Raw genomic sequence first — 22,062 nt, forward strand, 5'->3', positions numbered from 1 at the left:
GCGAAGCATGCGGCTTTGAACTCTGATGAACAGCACAATCAATGCAAGCACAGGCGTTCTTCTTTATAGAGAACAAAACTTTTCAGTATTCCGCCACTACAATGCACCTCTTCCAGTTCAGACGAGGGCTGGCTTGGTTTTTAATGGGTTGCTTTTGATTGGTTCAGCTCACACCGTGACATTGCACATGGAAAAAATGGCAGAGCCCCGGATTGCTTTTAAAAACACTTACTGTTGATTGGTACTCAATTGCTAACATGAAGGGGGGACCACTTGTTTTGAAAATCGACACACTGCTGACAGCCCTGAGGGTGTGATTGCAGGTCCAACGTGCTGAAGTAAGTACTCCCGTCACATCGGGTCCATTTCAGCTCAGGCGGACCACATTCTAGGGAGGTAGTGTAAAACAGTTTAAAACGTTGATCAATTCTGGTCGCCTCTAAAGTAACACTTCCATCGCTGGCTGGTGAGGAGAACGTGTCTGAGGATTGCATCACAATGGATGACCTCTGACTTAATTTTCCTGGGAGTGTGCCCAAGACAAATAAGGTTCGCTTTAATGCTTGCTGCAGAGGTTCCCTTGAGCTGGAGTGAGCAATCTATTGGATAACAGCATCACACGAGTCTCTCCAGAGAATGTGAGATACAATCGAAGGAAGGGGGCTTTCAAATGAAGGGTATGAATCACATCACAGCATCAACCACCGTGTAGCTACACATACTGTACCAACAGGCAACTGGAGAATTCAAACCCCACATGCGACAAAAAATACAAAACGGGCTTCTAAATGTGTAAACCGAAAATTCTTTCATCTTGGAAAATCTTATTAAGGCTGGACAGTGGAGTCCTCAATTACAGAAGGGAGCGGGTTTGTTCTCTATGCTCTCTCTCCCTCCCTCCCTCCCTCTCTCCCTCTCTCTCTCTCTCTCCCTCTCTTGTGCAGTACAGCATGGCAGTACAGTCATGTCATTAACTAGTGCCTACAGCTGGGCAGCTCTGTTCTAGTAGATCAAACAACTTGTTGGAGGTTTCAAACACAGCAAAGGATCTTCAAGGGCTTGTCTGTAAGTCGTTCCTTTAAAGTGGGCAAATCTACTTTCATTTGAATGAACTGAACAGGTTTAGCAGCCGAGCTCTGGGTTTATTGAATATAAATGTGAAATAATGTAAAGTCTGTTTCTCCCACTCCCCCCCCCTAAGCTGCTCAATACTGATTCCTCTTAAAAGGAACACACCAAGGCTTGGAAATGCATTTCTTACCTCTTATAATCACCAGCACCACGATCGGCGATTCCCTCTTTGAAGGAGCGCGACTAATCCAGGATTCGAGTTTTGTTAGCGCCAGGCAGTGGAAAGGAGGCGCACAGTAATTCACTAGTCCTCCGTTTTCAGTATTTCACTTCCTGAAGGCAGGAGTGTGGTTCCCCACTTCCAGAGGTAAGGTTACTGTGGAAGTCTGGGGGGGGAGTGGCAGTGTGTGCTGCCTGCGCTGCTGTCATAGCGGATCCCTCTTTCATGTGTCATGGGGCTGTCAGTGCCTGGTGCTGGAGAACGCTGTGGAGCAGAACTAGCCTGACAGCTTCAAACGGGCATTGACAGCAAGCGCAGCTCACCCAAAAAAACCACACACGGCACACAGATAATAGCAGCGGCAAGCACGGTTATTTATTTACAGGAAGACGTGCTTCCATGCTTCAGCCTTTCTTCATTTAAAATGTCCTGCATGATATATAGGCCAGGCACGCGGAGTCTCCTCTCCGAGTCCTTCCCAAGGGGATCCTGGCAGTTACGCGGTCATTCAAAGCAATCAGATGCGCAGTCATCTCATCTCCACTTCGGGGGAAGCATTAAAGGACACAGAATCGATTCACACCTCAGGAGGAAGGGCAGCAAGCCCACAGTCTTGCCACAAAGGGTAACCGCACTTGGAAGAAGTGAAATCTTTAACGTTTCGGGATTTACACAGAAGTCAGTAATGTAAAGGACAGCAGCACACTCTCATGTAGCTGTTCTTAATTATTACACCAATACAGCACCATATACTCACAGAGAGTCCATCGATACCAATTACATCTGCAAGAAATTCATCTTTAACATCGCACCTAAAAAGGACAAATCACCAGTAAAGCAAATATATTAATTTACTACAGAGCTACCAGATATCACAGGCTTGAAAGAACGGAGAAAACATGGCCCATATTTACAAAGCTTTAACCCATGCCTTATTCAAATAACATCGATCTTTTAAAGTGTGTTTCTAATCACTAAATAATTTATAAAAAAAAAAACACCTGCTGTTCCCAACATCATATTCACAATCTTCAAATAAGAACAAGCAGAGAGGCAGAGAAAGGGGTCAGGTCTGAAATACACATTACAAAAATACACTTCACATTTTCATACAAATCGATATAGGAGTATCTCACTTTCTATTTCACAGCCCTTAACAACAAAACGCATGGATACCCAAAATACTTTACACCATCTCTGTCCACGACCAAGCTGTAATTGGAATAGCTATATCTATATCTCTATATATAATCTGAGTTTATACTCTGGAGGAAAAATAAATAAAAACCAGCTTGGCTTCAAACTGTATCACTGGGAGAAAAAGACAAATAACAACGAGAGATTGAAACACAGACCTGTCAGAAGTGACTAAACTGTGATCGATGTGCTTCGTACAGTATAGGACTACCATACATTATAAATGATGCCTATACTAACTTAGACAAAATTGGAAAACGTCTCCCTTTGTATTCATTTCCTGTTTTCTTTTTCTTGGATTATTATTATTATTTATTATTATTATTATTATTATTATGTATTGTTACTTTGTAATGTTTCCTGCTTCCTGATTTTGCAGGCTTCTTTCTGTTTTGAGACAGTGCAGTATAAAAGGTGCTATATAATTAAAATGCTTTGAAAATGAAAGCGTTTCACCTTCTATGTGTAGTTCCCCACTTCACTTACAGGCTAAGATGGAACAGCGGCTCAAACACCAAACATGCCCACCGATCCCATCCGAGCGCTGACACTATGACATCATCAATGACATCATCAACGGCATCCTCCCACTGCCCGGAGCACAGAGTCAGCCCAACGCGAGGCTCGGAGCTTCCTCATGGATCACAGTAACGCCACTCTGATCCAATACGCTTTGGTATGCGTTTAATGAAACATGCGTCGAGTAGCTGAAGCAGAAGCAGCATCTCTTAAAGAGTTTGCTTATTCCTGAAAGGTAACAGGAGCAGACGTTTGCGATTCCGTTTTAAAAGGAGAAACAGCTCCATTTTGGGCTGCAGCGTGGAAGGTAATTGGTTTGAGTTGCATGGTGATTAGGGAAAGAAAGGCGCTGGGCTGCAGTGTGGAAGGTATTGATTGGTCATTAAAACTGCAGCAGAAAAAAAGCTTTGAGCTCAAGTGCTGTGTGAGAATCCACTACTTGGACAGAAGATATATTGAGACACTGATCTGGACAATGCAAGAATGAAACCATTAAAAGCGATCGTCTCTCTTCCAGCCCTATTTATCCAGGGTGCTCTCTGTTATCTGAGAGGCTGCGAGTGGCTGTGTGATTTCTGTGTAATTAATTTGCCTTCCTCAGAGACACACACACACTACGCAGTAACAGACAGCCTTGGCATTCTTACAGTGAGGTGATCCGAGGACAAGGGAATTTAATGATCAGTCAATGAGAGAGAGAGAGAAAGAGAGAGAGACTGTCTCTTTGTGTGTGTGTGAGAGAGACTGTAGATCGATTGATTCATGTTTACCATGGTTCATTCGCTGCCTCTCCTTTTCTTAAAACACGCATCCCTCCATGCTTGGCCATGGCTTTGACAATACTCTCCCATGCTTTCAATGTGCTTTGAATGACCTTGGTCAAGCTTTAGCTCTTAATTACACGGTGCTAGCACAGTTATTATTATTATTATTTATTTCTTAGCAGACGCCCTTATCCAGGGTGACTTACAGCTATTGCAAATATCACATTACAGATAAGAGCAGTTATAGAACACTTAAAAATATCTGCTTATAAAGAGTAAATTCCATTAAGAGCAAGCAGTAAGTACGATCAATGGAGAAGAACGAGTTCAAATAAGAGCAATTACAAAAATAAACGTGCACACGGTTTCCTTTAAGAGTGAAATCCAGTACAGGATACAGAAAGCAGAGTTGTGATTGAGAGCAGGAGTAGAATACAGCAAAGTGTGGAGCAGATGAGTGAAGTGCAGGCTGATGCCAGTAGTGGTACAGTTGGGTGCCAGATAGCCCAGTATAATCGAGAGTTGAGGGTTACAGGTGTGTCTTATTGCACAGACAGGTGTGTAATTGTGATGGGATAAAATGGCAGGCAGTTCGTAAGCAAGGTGTTTTGGAATTGCTGCTGTAGATGCTGCACTTTGCAATGCTTTTACTAGAGAGAGCGGACACAAATACACACAGATTATTATTATTAGTTTACTATACTACTGCAAAACGAGCTACAGATAAAATACCCACACGCTTTCACATTACGACAGGAAAGCCTTTTATCAACTGGAAAGAATACGGACCTGAAATAACAGACGTCCTTTCCTGTTATGAATTATTTATTTAGTTTGCTTTTCTAATATAATAATTCCAGTGTGTGCACAGCCTGTGTGTGTGTGTGTGTGTGAGAGAGATACAGTGAGAGAGAGACACACACACAGAGTTTGATATTACACTGTGGTTCTGCTGCAGTGTGGCTCTCCAATCTTCAGCACACAGACCACTCTTTTTTTTCCAATATAGTATCTTATTATCTCTATAGCCACAAGGAAATAGGCCTGGTGCTTATTATACAGAGAAATACAGTGCTGTTTCTGCTGCTTACTTCTCTGGTTATTACAGGCTATGGCAACTCTGTGTTATAAGAGCTTGTGTTATGAGCCCAGGCACTACAAGAAGCTGTGTACTTACTTTATGAAACTCTGTAATGCCTGAAGAAAATGGCACAGTGATCAAAACCTTTTTCCAACACACCTACAGATGTTTGGTATCTGGATTAAAGAGTAAAGCTGTCTAATTGTTCCAAATGAGTTCATTAGCAGCGCAACCATTTCAGAGCGCTGCCTGAAATTTATTTATCCCCTGCAAAAAAAAAAAAAAAAACAGGCTTTTGAAAATACTCCTCAAGACTGACGGTGGGAAGCATATCGGTGTTGCACACAGGCTTCAGTGCACAGCTAATATGCGTCCCCGCTTCACTTTGGAAAATGGAATCAGTCTGGAAGAGGTGTTTTCAAAAGCAATATCCACTGGAATCATTAGTAAATAACGCTCCACGGTACGGAATCCTACAGGACACACGTAACAGGAAACTACACAGAAAATCATTTCCAGTGTTAATAGATTGTAGAGCACTCCGGCATGGCAGGGTCTCCTCGCTGTGGCTTTTCTGCCCGTGTGGATTCACTTCTGAGTTGTCACGGAAACCGTACCTGAACTTTCTGACTCCCCTGTGTAATGGAACTGCCTACGTTGTCACGGAAACAACAACAACAACAGAAAAAAAAAGCCATTCCCACGTCTACAAGCTTTTAAGCAGCGGCTTTTTCATGAGTCGAAGAAGGTCAGAAACACAGACCAGAGATTGAATTGATACGGGAAAGCGCAACAGAGCAGAGAGCAGTGAGCAGCATTTCTGGACCTGCTTCAACAAGAGCTGTGTTTTTTGTAACACTGGGAAGTTGGCTCTTCTGAGCAAAAACTCAGACAGAACGAATGTGATCAATAAGTAATACACCTTGAGAACAAATAGGGCTGCATGTGTTTCATTGTGCTTCAGATTACAGATCACTTTGGTTTAGCACAGGACAGTACAGCGAGTCTACTGTAAGTAAATGAAAGGGCTTCCAACGACCTAAAGAACCGAGTGAATCTCCTTATCACTGCCGGTCAGACTAACAGCAAAAAACCCAAATGAAGCCCTGGAAGGAGCCAGCTGGCACCTCATTACACCTCTCTGGCATGGTCTGATATCCGCACACTGGAAGCTCTTCAGCAGCTGATGAATGCTCTCGCTATGGAATGCAGGCAGGGCTCCTGGGAGGTCTTGGCGTGCGGAGATGGAAGGAGGGGACTAAACGGGGGTTCAAGATGAGGTTTGGAGTGCAACGTGGAAGCATACGAGCAATGCACAGGCTTCTGCGTGGCATGCAGCACCTGCTCTCTTACAAACGCTTCCCCACAGCCCCACACTCAACCTGGAGGACTCTCTTCAGGAACAGTAATGCTATCTGAATAGCTAGCGTGGGAAGCATCGACACATACTGCACAAGGATATGAAACAAGAACAACAGAAAATAGCAGACGCCTGTCTAAACAGCAGCCCACAACTCCGTTTCTTATGAAGCTTTCCCTCCGAGTGAGCGATTGTACTGCCCCCTGTATACAGCATATCCACCCCAGTCCCAGTTCTACAGCCCCTGAACCCGGGGATCAGGGATCCTGAGCCCAGCGGAGCGCACGCACACACCCCTCCTTCCACCTGCGAGACAGACACGCGGCTCTGGTGAAGATGAAGTGTTGCAGCGATGGTGTAATTGTTCAGCCCCTGAGAAGCGACACACCTAATGAGGTGGAACTGTTAACTACAAACGCACCGAGCTGCTAAACCTCTGCCTCAGTGTGTATAGCGCGGGAGCTGCCACTGCAGCGATGGCTTTACTCCCGGTCACTGATTGGTCCTGCCCTGGGTAATCCGGCTCCTTTCATCTCAATCTCAGCCGCACTTCAGGAGCTGGTGTCTACGCTTGGCTGCTTGTGAACTGTGGGCTGGAAGGCAGATTCCCAAAGCGTTTATATTGCAAGCAATATTGTTTTCTGAATGAAAAAAAAAACACTCGCAATTTAAAAAAAAACTATTAAGAATCAACTAGTCTATGTACTGCACATGTCCCTAAATGAGAGTTGTCCCTTTCTGGAAGGTGAATCCTAATAACGACAGAGAGCTTTGAGAATCTAGCCCAGTTCCACCAGCTTGAAACGGATATCGGCACGTTTCTAAGTTTGGCATGGGTAACCTTGCGTGGTAATTGTCCCACGCATGTAGCACGGGTTACCACGCTAGCGGACGCTGGATCTGCAGAGAGAGAGAAAGAGAGGGGTCTGAATCGCCTTCTCTGCAGACCTCATTTCCATACAGTTCCACGAGCAATGAAATATTAAACAGCCCAAACGAAATCCACTCAGTATGTACTACTTGAAATAAACTGGCAAATGCAATATTTATTCCCCTTGATTTGCAAGTTCAACTACACCGTGCGTGTAGTTGAACTTGCAAGTTCATGTAGTTGAAGCGTTTTGAAGTTGCGGCTACGCTAACACGTGTTGATAGGCGGTCGGTGTTGCAGACGGAGTGCAGCCAGGATGAAAAGCTCCTGTTACAGCTGGGACAGAGCGGGCTGACTCGAGCCGCTGAGTAGGGTTGTGTGGCTCCATCTCTCACCCCTTTGCTAATCCAATCTGTGCAGGAGTTTTTTTTATAAATGCATGTTTCTTTCTTTCTTTATTTCCCAACTGGTTGTTAATAAACCCTGCAATAAAAGACGAAGGGAGTCCTGGTTGGAGTTATTGCAGTTCTCTGTTTATTGGTACACAGGCTACAAAGAATGGCCCGTCGGGGCTGGCTGCTGTAAAGAATGATTGAATTAATAATAAACTCATTAGCACGGCTCTCCCGAGGAGGGAGGAGGGTGTGTTTGTGCTCCTGACTGCTAGGGGGCTGATGCACCCTGTACAGCACCATTTGTTCCCCTCTCCAAATAAGTTAAAAAAAGGGCCAGTGGCTTCTGTATCAAATGCATGTTTATCACGTGTGTGTGTGTGTGTGTGTGTGTGTGTGTGTGTGTGTGTGTGTGTGTGTGTGTGTGTGTGTGTGAAGCATCTGCTTTACTAACCCGTGCTAGTCACAAAGCTGGAGCAGCGTGCAGCAGCAGCCCGGCAGTTCTTCATCCAATTACCTTCCAGAGGGGAACGGGGCTCTGATTCCCTAATTAATGTATGCACGGCTGCTTAGCAACAACAGAAGATTGAAAAGTGAAAAAGAACTGTAAAGAAGGGCAGGATGTTCATCAAGACGAGGTAAGAGGGTCGGTCTAACTTCCCCTCTCCCTATCCACCCAGCCCTCCCTGCTCAACACGCTCAATACAGGGAGCTGCTTACAGTTTTGCACAATACATGTACTTTTTAAAATTTATTTTTATTTTTTACTCTAGTGTCAGCTCAAATAAGGTTCATCATTGTGGTGATTTACGGTCCACTGCTGTTAGCTCATTGTAATGGACCACAGGGTGTCCGGGGGAATAGCAAAGCCATCACAGAGGAGTAGGACGCGTAAATAAAACTACATACGTCACGTTAAAAAGTGCAGTCACCAATTATAGTAAAGAATCCTCACATTGCCGTGGCAGCTTAACCACCGAGTCTTCTCCACACAAAACATACCTGACGGGACAACCGGGCGTGCACGCAGCGGAGGGCTGCGGTTCCTCTCTGCTAGCCGGCCCTTGGGGTTCCACGCTGTGATTGGCTGTGTGCTGAGCTGGAGGTTAATTCATTCGACCGGAGCAGTGTGGGAGGGGACAGTATGCTAATGAGATGAGAGAGAAGAAAGAGGTCACATGGGGGCTCACTGATCTCAATACAGGTGTAGGAGGGGTTACTGAGGGTGTAATCGGACTGCTTAGAAGTAACGCTAGCGGTGGAGCTGAGGGACTGGGAGGCACTGGGAGGGACTGGGAGGCACTGGGAGGGAGGCAGTGTGGTCAGTGGTTAGAGCTGTCAAATGTTGCGATTGCTTGGGTTGCTCAGGCAGCGGACAAATGGTGTGTTTATTTTAGTTGCAAGCTGTAGCCATTATATTAACACATACGAAAGACTTGAAAAACGAGGTAACTTCAGAATAATTGTACCTACTGCAAATGAAATAGATCTCCGGGGGACAGAAAAAAAATGCAAACCAGATACAAAGCCGCTGATCCCTGGTCATGCTTTCGTTGATGAGCCCTCAGATGGTATCTGCTCTCTTTTTTTCCCCCACAGAAAACTCACTGCGAAGCAAAAGACTCCTTCAGACTGCTTATTAGCGTGAGTGATACGATTGCACATTAAATTAAGCAGGCTCGTCTTTTCTGAACGCTACAAGCTTGTCTTGCTGCGTCGCGTTAACTGCAAAAACGCACGAAATAGTGTGAAATACACCGCGTAGACTGTCAAACAGCTGAACCGTGGCGCTAATTGGAAACATTTTCTTAAAAAAAAAAAAAAAGCGACGTCTCCTCTTTCTCACAAGTATAAGGCTTGCATTCCTGCATGATTCAACACTTCTCACAATCCTCTGCAAGGCGAGGAGGGCATGAATTCATCATGATTTATGCCTTACGCATGTGATCCACATAATTTGTTTTAAAAGGGACATGGCATGAATACGGGTAATATTAAATCCACGTGTATTAACAGGGCTGCATTCAAAATAAATGAATGAACTCAGAGGAAGTGAATGAGATATCCACGTGTTATTCATTATCAATTTGCGGGCGTTATTTGTTAAAAGTGTTAACAAAACTTTACTATGAAATAAAAAAAAGGATGAAATGCAGAAAAAGCTGCTGTAGAACAGCGGATCGTTACCAGAGGGACGGATACCAACTAGACGCTCAAAGCTGAATACAATCCCTCGCTGGAGGAGATGCAGAGCGGGCAAATTGTGCGGTCGGAGCAATTCAGGAGCCAATCTGTGTCTCCAGGACCCTGGGGACGCGGTGCTCCCGAACAGAGAGCAATTAAACTCACACAGCAAAATAAAAAAACAACAAAATGAAGTCTGTGCAGCAAGTTTGGAACCGGAGATCGAGGCATTCATGTGCATCTCTGGCAGTGTACCCACAATAGCTGACTGGATTCATATCTCTCAATAGATAGACACACGTCTTTTGTTTTTTACCTACTTCGGGTCTACCTAAAAAGACAAAAGACATTTTAACATTACAAAGGAAACTGGTACCGAAATATAAGTTGTGACTGTCATAAAGCCTTAGATTTAGTCTTGGGTTTACGGTTAGGGATAGGATTAGGATTAGGATAAGTGTAAGGGTTTAGGGTTAGGATAAATGTAAGGGTTAGGGTTAGGATAAGGTTAAAGTTGGATTCAAATTCAGATGTCCATGAGAGCCTACCATGTGAAAGCTGTGGCAATGCATCCCCAGTAACCCTGCAATACTGCCAGCACTTCACCGGGACCCTGCAATACTGCAATACTGCCAGCACCACACCAGGAACCTGCAATACTGCAACACTGCCAGCACCACACCGGGACCCTGCAATACTGCAACACTGCCAGCACCACACCAGGAACCTGCAATACTGCAACACTGCCAGCACCGCACCGGGACCCTGCAATACTGCAATACTGCCAGCACCACACCGGGACCCTGCAATACTGCAATACTGCCAGCACCACACCGGGACCCTGCAATACTGCAATACTGCCAGCACCACACCGGGACCCTGCAATACTGCAATACTGCCAGCACCACACAGCCCTGTTTGATTGCAGAGAGAGCTTCTGAAATATTCAGGGGCGAGGGGGACAGCTGCACATGTCGATAATGAACATTAAAGAATCGCTCTCAGAAATGGGTCACAGATTGGCGATCCCCTCAGCATCTTGCGAGACAGCACTTTTGCTCCCGGTTACAGTATTTAGTTTTTTAAAACATTTATTTGCTGAAACTTCAAACTGTACCAGCTGGTGGGGGGCAGCACTAGCAAACAAGATGACATCAGCGTCGATGATGAACTGTGTGTGCGATCTATTCTGCAGCAGCCATATGTTACATTTCTTTATTCCTTGACATGTTTATTTTCTTACAGGAAATCAAAACACAGCAACACCCCTCCTCCATATACAATCCCCTGCATCTCACAGTCCCATTATCCCTGGCCCCCCTCCCTCCCCATAATCTAACAGAACACCCCTCCTCTATATACAATCCTCTGCACCTCACAGTCCCATCATCCCTGCCCCCCTCCCTCCCCATAATCTAACAGAACACCCCCCCTCTATATACAATCCCCTGCACCTCACAGTCCCATCATCCCTGACCCCCTCCCTCCCCATAATCTAACAGAACACCCCTCCTCTATATACAATCCCCTGCACCTCACAGTCCCATCATCCCTGACCCCACTCCCTCCCCATAATCTAACAGAACACCCCTCCTCTATATACAATCTGCCGGACCTCACAGTCCCATCATCCCTGACCCCCCTCCCTCCCCAGGTCACAGTATGATATGGTTTGAACCAACAATAACATTGCAGTTACACAGGGAGCCAATGCAATACATGTCCCCTGGATTACCTTAGCCTTGGTCTGAGATGTGGTTCTGTTAGGCTTTGTCAAGGTAACACGTCTGCATTTTAATGGGATCCCAGCTACGTTTTACAATCTTTTTGTGCGAGCGTTATCCGCAGAGAGTTTCCAAGCTGTGAATCCTCGACGTCTCGTCCAGCGAGGGAGGCAGCGTGACCCTGTAACGAGCCCATTCCATTGGGGAAGCTGTCCTGCAAATGGCTTCCTGTGTGTGTTTTTATTCTCCAGGATACAGAGCTGTTAATTTGAGCTGGGCAGTGAAAGGCTGAGCCTGTGTGTTGGGATATCACACCTCTGGAGCTGTGCCGGGCTGCTGTGCGCTCTGCGCTGGTCCTCCCCTCACCGATGGAGCTGCTGTACTGCCTGCACACGGAACACGATCCGAAAATGAGGCAAGCTGCTGGTTTAGTTATTATTATTATTATTATTATTATTATTATTATTATTATTTCTTTCACTCGGTCCTCTGGTATTGCAATACTTTCTGCATGCTTTCAGCTTTCCCCTCCTATGTCAAACGTTTTAGCTCAGTGTTTTGCTCATATGTTTCCTGTTCTTCACTGCACAATGCTTTAGGGGACTTTATCAGGCTTCACGTGATAAATAGCACAGTGAAAGCATGGTAAAGCATTGTAAAGAATAACGAGGTATGGCAAAGCATTTTAATAAACATGGCAAACCAGGGTAAGCTATGATAAATGCATTTTATAACTAGCATGGGAAAACTAAAACAGTGGTAAACTTTAATAAAGAAATAGCCATTGGAATTGCTATGGCAGAGTTTCTTAGGAACTGCTTCAATAAGCAGGTACTAATAGGTACATTCTGAATACCCCAGCTGGCCTAAACTGGCTTCACGGGCTGTTAAAAACCAAACGAAGTAATGAAGCAGCGACTGTATAATATTCACAGACAGGGCGATGCAGAGTAACCCATCTGGTACTCATTGTGTCGTGACACGAGGCCTCTGTGAAGCAGAACTCTCCTCTGAATGTGGGGACGCGCACCTGGGCTTCTGCGGACCCTTCGTTACCATTTCAATCCTGACCCGCGGCTATGCTAATCCTGAACTTCATCTGCCAGGAAATAAACAGCCAAGGATATACGGAGACGCAGCGGTACAGAAAGAATGGACGGGAATGAGCAATTCATGTGCTAACTCGTGCTTAATAGAGGCGCACAGTGCCCCTTGTCAACGACTTCCTCTCTCTCTCTCTCACACACACACACGCACGCACACACACACGCACGCACACACAATTAGCTCCTAAAACATGTGATCTTTTTAATCTTTTTTTTTTTTTTTCTTGAACTGATCCAAATTAAAATCTGGATTGAATGGACTGCTTCCCTTCTGGTATTATAGCGGAAGCAGTACACTTCAACCTCGATGGAGCTTCGCTTTGATTCAGCCCATATTCCTGTACTGTAGCCCCCAGTATCCAGTACTGCACTGTAGATCTAACTACCAGGACACACTCCCTGCCAACCTCCATCACAGTCCGACAGCTCTAACCACTGGACCACACTGCCTCCCAGTCCCTCAGCTCTAACCACTGGACCACACTGCCTCCCAGTCCCTCAGCTCTAACCACTACACCACACTGCCTCCCAGTCCCTCAGCTCTAACCACTGGACCACACTGCCTCCCAGTCCCTCAGCTCTAACCACCACACCACGCTGCCTCCCAGTCCCTCAGCTCTAACCACTGGACCACACTGCCTCCCAGTCCCTCAGCTCTAACAACTGGACCACGCTGCCTCCCAGTCCCTCAGCTCTAACCACTACACCACGCTGCTTCTATCCCATTCCTCTCAGAACACACATTCTTAAAAATAAATCTAAGCTCCCCAATTCCCCAAACGCCCTTCCCCGAAAAATGTGTGCAGTTTTTAATAAAACAGACTGGAGGATGGATGGGAAATGAACAGTTTTAATATCGTGGATTTCCATCAGGCCAAATTAAAACAAAAATGATTGTTTCTTAAACAGAGGAGAGACCTGGGCCAGAGGCCATGCTACACACAGAGAGACTAACCAATCAAATTCGATGAGTTTAATTGGAGAGAAAAAAAAACCCCAAAAAACCTGACAACTAAAAAAATGAATCTCCTTGCACACCTGAGAACATTCAAAGATTATGAAAATGATTTCCCCATACAGAATAAATCTTAAGCACAACTTACACTAATTCAAGTAAGACAACTGTTTTGGCTCGTGCCTGCTCAAGTGCTGCTCCGTCGCATGCAGTCCTGCCCCTGCTGTTTCTCCTTCTCCCTGCAGACACTGCGAGCGGGGGCTGTGTGTTGTTCAGGGGAGGGGGGGGCCAGTTACTCACAGCCTCTCCCTACATGTTTAATAAAAGAGCACAGCAGCTTTCAGCGCACCCTGGCATTTCCGACACTCTCTCAAACCGGTAATTTATGCTAAAGGTCGTGGAAGGTTTTCTGTCGTTTGCACTGCGGTGGCTGACTTCAAAGCAGGAGCCGAGAGAAACGTCTTTGTCTCGGCTAATAACCGAATAAGCGGAGAGAAAGAGATTCCTTGCATTGCGAGACGCTTTTTGAAGCTTCATCTTGGTCTGCAGGCCTCCGTGGGTCAGTGGCTTCCTTCTCACAGCCTGTTAACATACTGACTTATTCATTTATATATTTTACTTGGAGAAGCACACTGGCTCTGTATTAATCCAGGGTGATTATTGGCCTGCTTACTGCCATGGCTTCATACAATAAAAATGCAGTTCATTTTAGAAATACTAAAAATGAAAGTTCATTGACAAGCGTTTCGAGTAAAAGTCTTTCTCAACGTCTTCAGTGTTGGCTGAGTTTCGGTTCACGTTCTCTTATCACTGGGTAGCGAGGTCTCAGACCCCCCTGTAGGTCACAGGGAGGAGACGTGTGAAGGATCTCCTCATGCTTCCTCTCAGAGGAATGTCCTTGTGCTGATTTTGCACGGATCAGACTCGGAAACAAGAAAAAAATGGACAAATTCGATGTGCAAATCCAACGAGGAGGATCTGCAAGAAAAATGTGCTTGATGAATTTTAAAAGGGGTGGCGTTACGATCCGCCACTGTTTACATCAACGAAACCCCGCTGTCACCTCGTTTTCAAAAGAATAGCTGTGGGTAGATCACACATTACAAACCGACACAAAACATCACAGGAAACCATGGAGAAATCGGGATCTCTACAGAGCGTCGCTCATACCTACAAAGAGGAAATTCAATAGGACATGTTTCAACTGAACGCCTTCCTTAGTGTCTTCAAGTGAATAGGGAGACAATAAAATATTTGTCACTTAATTTACTTTGAAGTTCCCTTTAATAATATATTGTAGCCGTGGATGAGACTCTAAGCTCTACCCTGTTATGTCTATATGCATGGTGAAATCATAGAGAGGTATGGTAAAGAACATTGAAAAACAAACCATGGTAAACTAAGCCTTATAAAAGTTTCCCATAGTAAAAGCATAGCAAAGTGTAAAAGCATGGTAATGCATAGGTAAGCATTGTAAAGCACAGAGAGGAATGGTAATGCATAATAAAAACTAAAAATGCATGGTAAACCGTGGTAAACTATGGTAAATGCATAGTTTAACCGTGGGAAAAGCACGCAAAATGACTGTGCAAATGTACTGTGGTAAACTTTTGTAAGGGGCTGTGTATGTGAGAGAGAAGCACCGGTTTAGCTTTGAGAGAAATAAAGCAGCCATCAGAAACAGCTAGAGAATCTCAGTGATGTGCACAGTGTGGGTCACCTGACCCCTCGAAACACCTGCCCGCTAGCAGCTTCCTTCAAGTGATGTCATCGTACGAGCGCGTGTTAGCCCTGTCAACTCTTGAAAAAATGATTCAAAGTGTTTTTTTTATTTTAAAGCCGAGTGCTTTAGGCAAAAACAAGCCCTACCATCTGTTCAGCACAGCCGGCTTTCCCTCACATGCTGGCGTTTCTTTGTTAATTCGGGGCGGGTGGCGCCCCGTTCTTTCAGTTTGTTTGTTTGTTTGTTTTTGGAGGGGTGTTTTTCGAAGCTCATTAAACGTGGAGACGATGCCAGCTAGATCAACGAGAAGCTCTCAGACAGTATATCCCCGAGTCCCGTGCCAATGGCTTCTGTGTGGAGGGGTTTATTTTTGTTTTGTGGGTGTAGAAGGACAGGCCAGGCTTTTCAGCACCAGCCCAGCAGAGAGAATCCCAATACTGAGATTTTAAATCGGATGAACCCTAACCCTGATCAAAAGAATGTCTTTCTGCACCCGGTAAAGAGCGCGGCCCGTCTTTCTGCACCTGCGCCTTTTATTTTCAGATTGAAAATACATTATTTTACTGTACGGCTGGAATTTGAGAGTACACTGCAGCCTCTAATATTAGATCTGAATGCAGCAATGCTGTTTGTGGTTACAGTACGGGGGTTTATAGGGGATGCAATTGTTTTGCAGAAGCGACTGTTTTAGCATCAAAATGTAAGAGTTGAGCACCGAAAGTCATCTCGGATGCAAGATGGTGCCAATGCCAGGTGTTTTTGTTACTTATGTTTTTAAAGCCAACTGCTTTGGGTAGAAAAGGGAAAATGACAGCGGCTCTGCCACGGGTTATCTTGCTGAAATCACGCCCGTCACAGACTGAGAGTCTGCGCCCTCACTCATCATGAGCTTCACCTGCAGTCCCATCTGGGGCGCCAGACTGATGGTCTGTGGTGAATTAATCCGACTCTTTGAGAGACACAGTGGATTAGGCAGGCGAGTCTACCTGCGTTAGATCACTACTATGAAATCGTGAACACACTCAATAAAAACACCATTTCAGAACGCTCCAGCACATTTTGCCATAAGTTTCGTCTCGTGCAAGGCAGACAAGCCACTGACAAATTCCCAAGACACAGACAAAGGCATTCACTTTAAAGTGCGCTCTTTTATAGAATGTAACCAGGATTTCTGTAGGTTAATATGTGCGGTTCACCCCGTCTCTTATGGTATCAGGGTGTCCTCTCACGAAGACGCTAACTGGAAGTAGACTATCTTACACAACATGTATACAGAAATGCACAGTGGCAGTCCAATACCTTCGGGTCAGCCCTTTCAGTTTTCATCCATGGAGCTCCAAGTCAACTGAGGCTGAGATCCAGCTCAGTAAAGCTCTTTGCCAGTTTTGCAAGCCACCCTCCATCTGCCCTGAAAAGAGCCATTTCATATTCCTTCAGATCTCCGATATCAAAACCAGCCTCAGCTGCATTGGACACAGCACTCAGGGCTTCATTTAAGACTCCTACTGCAGAGCGGTTTGGGTTCTTGGAGTCTAATTAGATACAGCTGAGGTTCATTAGACACACTATGCATCTTTAACAGTGGAGTTAATTTATCACTCCACTTCCTAACGCACCGAATGACCGATGATGCAAGCACAACTTCCTGGGCCCTTGAGGTTAAAAGCGTTTCATCGTGGTTTGCTCTGCTTGTCAATAACATCGGGTGTTTGCTTTACCAATCCCTGCTCCTCGTTCCACATTTCTGTAATGCAGTTAGCTCTGTTTCAGCAGCCCTGAACGCAGTGTTGTAAAGCACATACTAAGTATGAACATTGTATTCATGTCTTTGGAGCTGAAGGAGACGTTTTGCATTTTAAGACTTAGATTTATTGACTTACTGGAGTAATTAATAACTTGAGTCTAGAGGGAAAAAAAATGCACAAAAAAAAGAAACCTCAAGGCTTCAGTACAGTAATTCAGTTTATTTATTTATGCATTTATTTTTTTTAATATTAATTGCAGAAACATGGCAGTTCATCGCTTTTTCAACTGCTCATTCTTCGAGGGAATGGCAGAGTAAACGAATAGTAATTTGTGCACAGTATTTGTGAGCACATTGAGGTGTGTTAGTTTGCAGCCCTTGAGGTCAGCTCGTGATTTCACAGCAGCAGTGATTCGACTGAACCTCTAAACGCTGCTGTTTATTAAATTCAGGCTGGTTACCCGGTTACTGTCCCACCGCTGCATCCCATTACGGAGTTCAAACAGTCTAATAAAGTTTGAAATCCCCAATCCCAGTGCAGCGCCCCTTAAAGCAGCACTCACAAGCAGTGCGCTCGTGCATCACTAAAGGGACTGCTAAGTCTTTTAAACACCCCTCTTAAGGTCACAGCTTTAGATGAAACGGTTTCCCTTTCAGTATTTCTATCTGGTGAAAGCACAGATTCCGATTACCTTTATAAAACTGACTTGCAATTTTCAAATCCAGATGGTTTTGATTGGGGTGCTGTACCCTGCAGGATAGGTGAATCCAATCACCCCTGTGTCAATCCAGACATTTCATTAGAACGATTGTGCTACTGTAATGCTCCGAGCTCTCTTCATTTTTAATGAGAGCTGGTGATGACAAGCAATCTCTCACACATTATTACCCCAGATTACTGTTCTGCTCAGCTGGGTCTCTGGCTGCCTGCATTAAGGCTCTTTATAAGCAATTATGCAGTGATCAAGCTGCCATGGTATCTTTAATTCAAACAGTATTATTATTATTATTATTATTATTATTATTATTATTATTGGTTGTGTTATTATTGCAGAGATTTTAATCATAGCACTCGTGTGGTAGTAAATCAAGGTATGCAGCTATCCATTGAATATGCCACTGCCTGGGGAAAATGATAGAAGCATTCTAATGATTTCCTACCCTTCGCTGTGGTGGGTTTGTTTGCATGTAGTTTCTGGTACAATATTCACTGTGCCTCAGTCCCACTCAAGCTGTACAATGAGCCAGGGCAGCCAGATCCCCTGCTGGTAACAACATCTCAGATCTGAGCTTCATCCCGGAGACTATGGGGCTATCCTGGGGAAATCGCATCAAATCACACAAGTGCAAATAAATCACATCAAATCACACCAGTGCAAAGAAATCACATCAAATCACACTGTTTTCCAAAGTGTGTCCTAGTTATTATTCGTGTTTTCCGTTGAAAGTTGACAAAGATAACCTTATCCATTAGCACTGAATCCAGGACCATTGGGCATTAAGGCTAGACTTCAGACAGAGGGTAGGAGACACGTCTTCACACAGGAGAGTGGCAAGGGATGGAATTGGCTACCAAGGATTACCTAACCATGTTGTTGATGCTAAATCATTGGGATCCTCTAATACCTGACTTGACAAAGTTTGGAGATCCATCAGCTGCTCTGAACGGGATGCGCACTGACAGCTGGAACGACCTCCTCGTAAACTATGTTCTTCTGTTACGTTTCGACTAGAACTCTCACTTCACTGTAGTTTTTCTGAATTCAGCTCTATTGAAATAGTTACAGATCACACTGAATGCTGGACTGAAATGACTCGCAGGTATCCATACAAGGAGCAACGCAATCTTTTTAACTGGACTGGTATTCACATGTGGGATCCTGAACAATTTAGAGGTCTCTTCTGATATCTTTCTGAATTGTGAGAGGCTTGCAGAACAAGGGAGCTCTGAGCTGAGCCGTGCCCCCTCTCTCCCTGCTCCGTGTTATCTCAATGGAACAGACGGACTGGGCTTTTTCAATCGCGGGATTATCACAAGAGGCTCCTGCTTGTCATAGTGAAAGGCGAGGGGCCGAGTGTGATCTCCTTGTGATTACATTGAGAGAGTCGAGACTCAATGGGAACGCTCTCCGTTGCTCTAGATCTTTTGTCTCTTTTTCACTCTTTTCTGTATCATTTCAATCGCTGAACCATCTTGCTCTCTGTCGACAAGCAGGAGGGGAGGTTTAGAATATTTTAAAAGGCCAGTCGGTCAGCAAGCGTTTCTGAAGCCCTTCTCTTGTCATGAAGCATGGAGGCCACAGCTGCAAGAAAGTAACAAAGTCTTCTGTGATGGTGTTACAAACGCTCAGAGGGGTACTCTACCCAGGGAGCGCAGTTCAGACTATAGCAACTAAACTCAATTCCACAAAAAATGAGGGGCTCAGGGGATTTTGCCACTGTGTAGTCCTGTTTGTCTTAATGTGATAGTGTAAGTTTTTTAAAATTTTCTTTTGCAGCTGTCTTTGTTTTATAACAGCAGTTCTGCATTCAGTATGTAAAGAGTATTGAGGCGTCTCCATACAAAACGGGTTTTAAGAAAGGACACATTTGTTTTTAAAAATAAACTTTAATACAGTCAAGGAAGCATAACACGTCTGTGGTGGTTTATTCATTTAGAAAACAACGTTGCTACTTTCAACAGCACGGTCTGTTCTGCTCCTCCGAGTCACGTCATTAAAATAAAACAAGCATCAGCAATCTCCTTGATTAGTTATTCTGGAGGAGTTTTCAGGCTTTGCAAATCCACAACATGAAAACAGGGACTATCTACTCTAAAAAAATGATCGGAGGAGCCAATCTTGTGCAGCGCACGCACCCAAAAGAGCAGCCTTCTAAATATCTTCTGAAAAGATAAACGGGGACAGTGTAATAAAAAAGATACAGAAACCAGAGAGTTGTCACTTTGCACAGGTAGCAGGAGCCTGCTGAGAATCACCATGAGGAATGAATCGAGAAACGTGTACAGCGATGAGACAGGAAACATTATACTGCTCCTTTCAGAGCTGCGCATTTGTAGGTTATTTCAAGGGTTACAAGGAATGCATCTACTCCCGTCTACCTCGTCAGTAATTAATAACATTTGGGGTTGACTGATAAATCATTCAAAATATGACCTGATTATCTTTCAAGGATACCAAGGTGCTGAGTGAGAGAGGAAGCAAACGGCCCGAGAGAGATCAAATGAGCCACGCCCGCCCTAACCCCCAGTCGTTCTGCAGCTCCTGTCACAACAGTGTTTATGACAGGTAGCAAGGGGAGCAGAACTGCCAGCGTTGCAGATTGATGACAGGTAATAGCTGTTATTGCTGCAGGACAGACAACTTGTCAGTAGCGGTTGGTGGTTGTGCAGTTTCTTGAGTATCTACTCTGCAGCACCTAGCCCATCTCCCCAGTCAGCAATCTGTTTTAGCAGCTTCCCCTCCCCTCCCGTAATGAATTTACACTGGAGGCATAGATCTTCAGAGACAGGTTCTGCTAGCTCTCTTGTTTTTTTAGTTTTTTTCCCCTCAAAACGAAGGAGTTCAGAACTCAGAGGAGGTGCAGAAGATATTCAGCTGTTATTTTTGTGCTCTTCTGCAGCAATTCATTCTGAATTTGCGGTCGTTATTTGATGGTATTGAGAATCTAGTTCACAATCCGATTTCCGCGCATACGTGAGGTGCTTCTTGTTCTATAGATTTCTGTGACGGGGGAGAAGACGGGGGATGGGTCGTTGCTGGATCGTTTACCTCCGACAATCAATGCCTCTCCTCAGCCTTAACTCTGCCTGCACCAAAGCGAAATCTGCCCTCAGTATTTTGCTGTTCATTTGCTGACTCCTTGATGAGGGACACTGGCGATCAGACACACTCGGCTGACACTGAGTCAGGCTGGCAGAGAGACTGGGAGACTGAGACAGACAGAGAGAGAGCTCCTTGGGGATGGGGTATTGTGTGCTCTCTGTACCCTCTCATTCTCCACACCCCTGCCTCCCTCGTCCTTTCTCCCCACATCCCCCACTCTCGGTTTCTCTCTCTTTCGGTCTCCTAACCTCATTAGCACTTTCTTTCCTCTCCTCCCCCTCCTTCCTCAGCCCCCCACCCATGTTCCTCTTTCCCCCGCTTCATTTCTCCACCACACTCCCTCCCTCCCTCTCCCAGTCTCCTTCTCTCCGGTGGATTCCTCCTGATTGCCTTGCCCGGTAGTCTGAAGTGTTTCCCCAATTATCAAAAGCTACCGTTCTGTGCAGATTTTACCAGATATGAGCAATTAGCAGCAGCGTTCAAGGTACACATGCATCCAGCGTGGTCATCAAGCCTGCGTTTCACCAGGACAGGGCCGTGCAGACGGCTGTGACGTCTCATTTACAAGAATGTCCCTCAGGGGGAGGGGGCTCCAATCGCATGCAAATACCTTTTCAATAGGGTCTTCAAAGAAACAGAGGGGTCCGACAGATTGATCCTTCAAAATAACGAGTACTTAGTCAGCAGGGGTAAGAGCAATTTGTGTCCCGTCTTAGAATACAAGAGCTAGTGTAATGGCATTATGGGCAACTGGGAGCCACAGCCATACTGCCTTGTAACTGTTTTGAGGTATAATGGGTTGCCTTACAACGAGGGAGCACTGCATTATCCCAGACAAATCTGAAAAAAAACCCGAAGTGTCGTTTTTAATGTCCTTGTCTCTGCGTTACATTCGACAGTTTGACACGCTGCGTCTGGGTAATGATATGGTGCTGAAGGGCAAGACCACGTCCCTCGACGCCAGCCTGATCACTTCAAGGACGGGATGCTGGCCGCTGTTCACTTACTGTCAGCGCTTGTGCCAGTAATTAATACCGGCTCCTTCTAAATGGACACCGAACTCCAGGAGCAGGGAAATGGATTCTGTACTCCATTAAGAATGCTCCATCAAATTGGAAATACAAGAAAGCTATTTAGAGTGCTGATTGAACGAGATAATAGATCATACAAGGCATACCAGTACATAGTGCACTGATGAAGATCGAAAGAATTCTTTATTAGGATACAGAATATGAAATATGACTCTAGGAGCCAGATTTTCAAAGCTTTTGTTACAGTCTTTAATTGACTTCTAATTTTCTGAAAGGAGAACATTCCATGTAAATGA

At 45.0% G+C, this 22,062-nt stretch overlaps 1 protein-coding gene across 2 annotated transcripts in view; it reads right to left on the bottom strand.

The window, feature by feature from the left end:
- Nucleotides 1-22,062, bottom strand: part of LOC117413896 (disks large-associated protein 3-like) — a 51,525-nt gene that overhangs the window by 21,117 nt on the left and 8,346 nt on the right. Inside the window, exon 2 of one of the 2 annotated variants that reach the window (XM_059000138.1) lies at nucleotides 8,478-8,622. The exons of the other annotated variant lie outside the window; for it this stretch is intronic. The gene's annotated coding sequence lies outside the window, so the exon portion shown is untranslated. The remainder of the gene's footprint in view (nucleotides 1-8,477; nucleotides 8,623-22,062) is intronic. 2 annotated transcript variants of the gene reach the window in all.

Source organism: Acipenser ruthenus, chromosome 25, assembly GCF_902713425.1.
Source record: "Acipenser ruthenus chromosome 25, fAciRut3.2 maternal haplotype, whole genome shotgun sequence".
Classification (NCBI taxonomy): Eukaryota; Metazoa; Chordata; class Actinopteri; order Acipenseriformes; family Acipenseridae; genus Acipenser; species Acipenser ruthenus.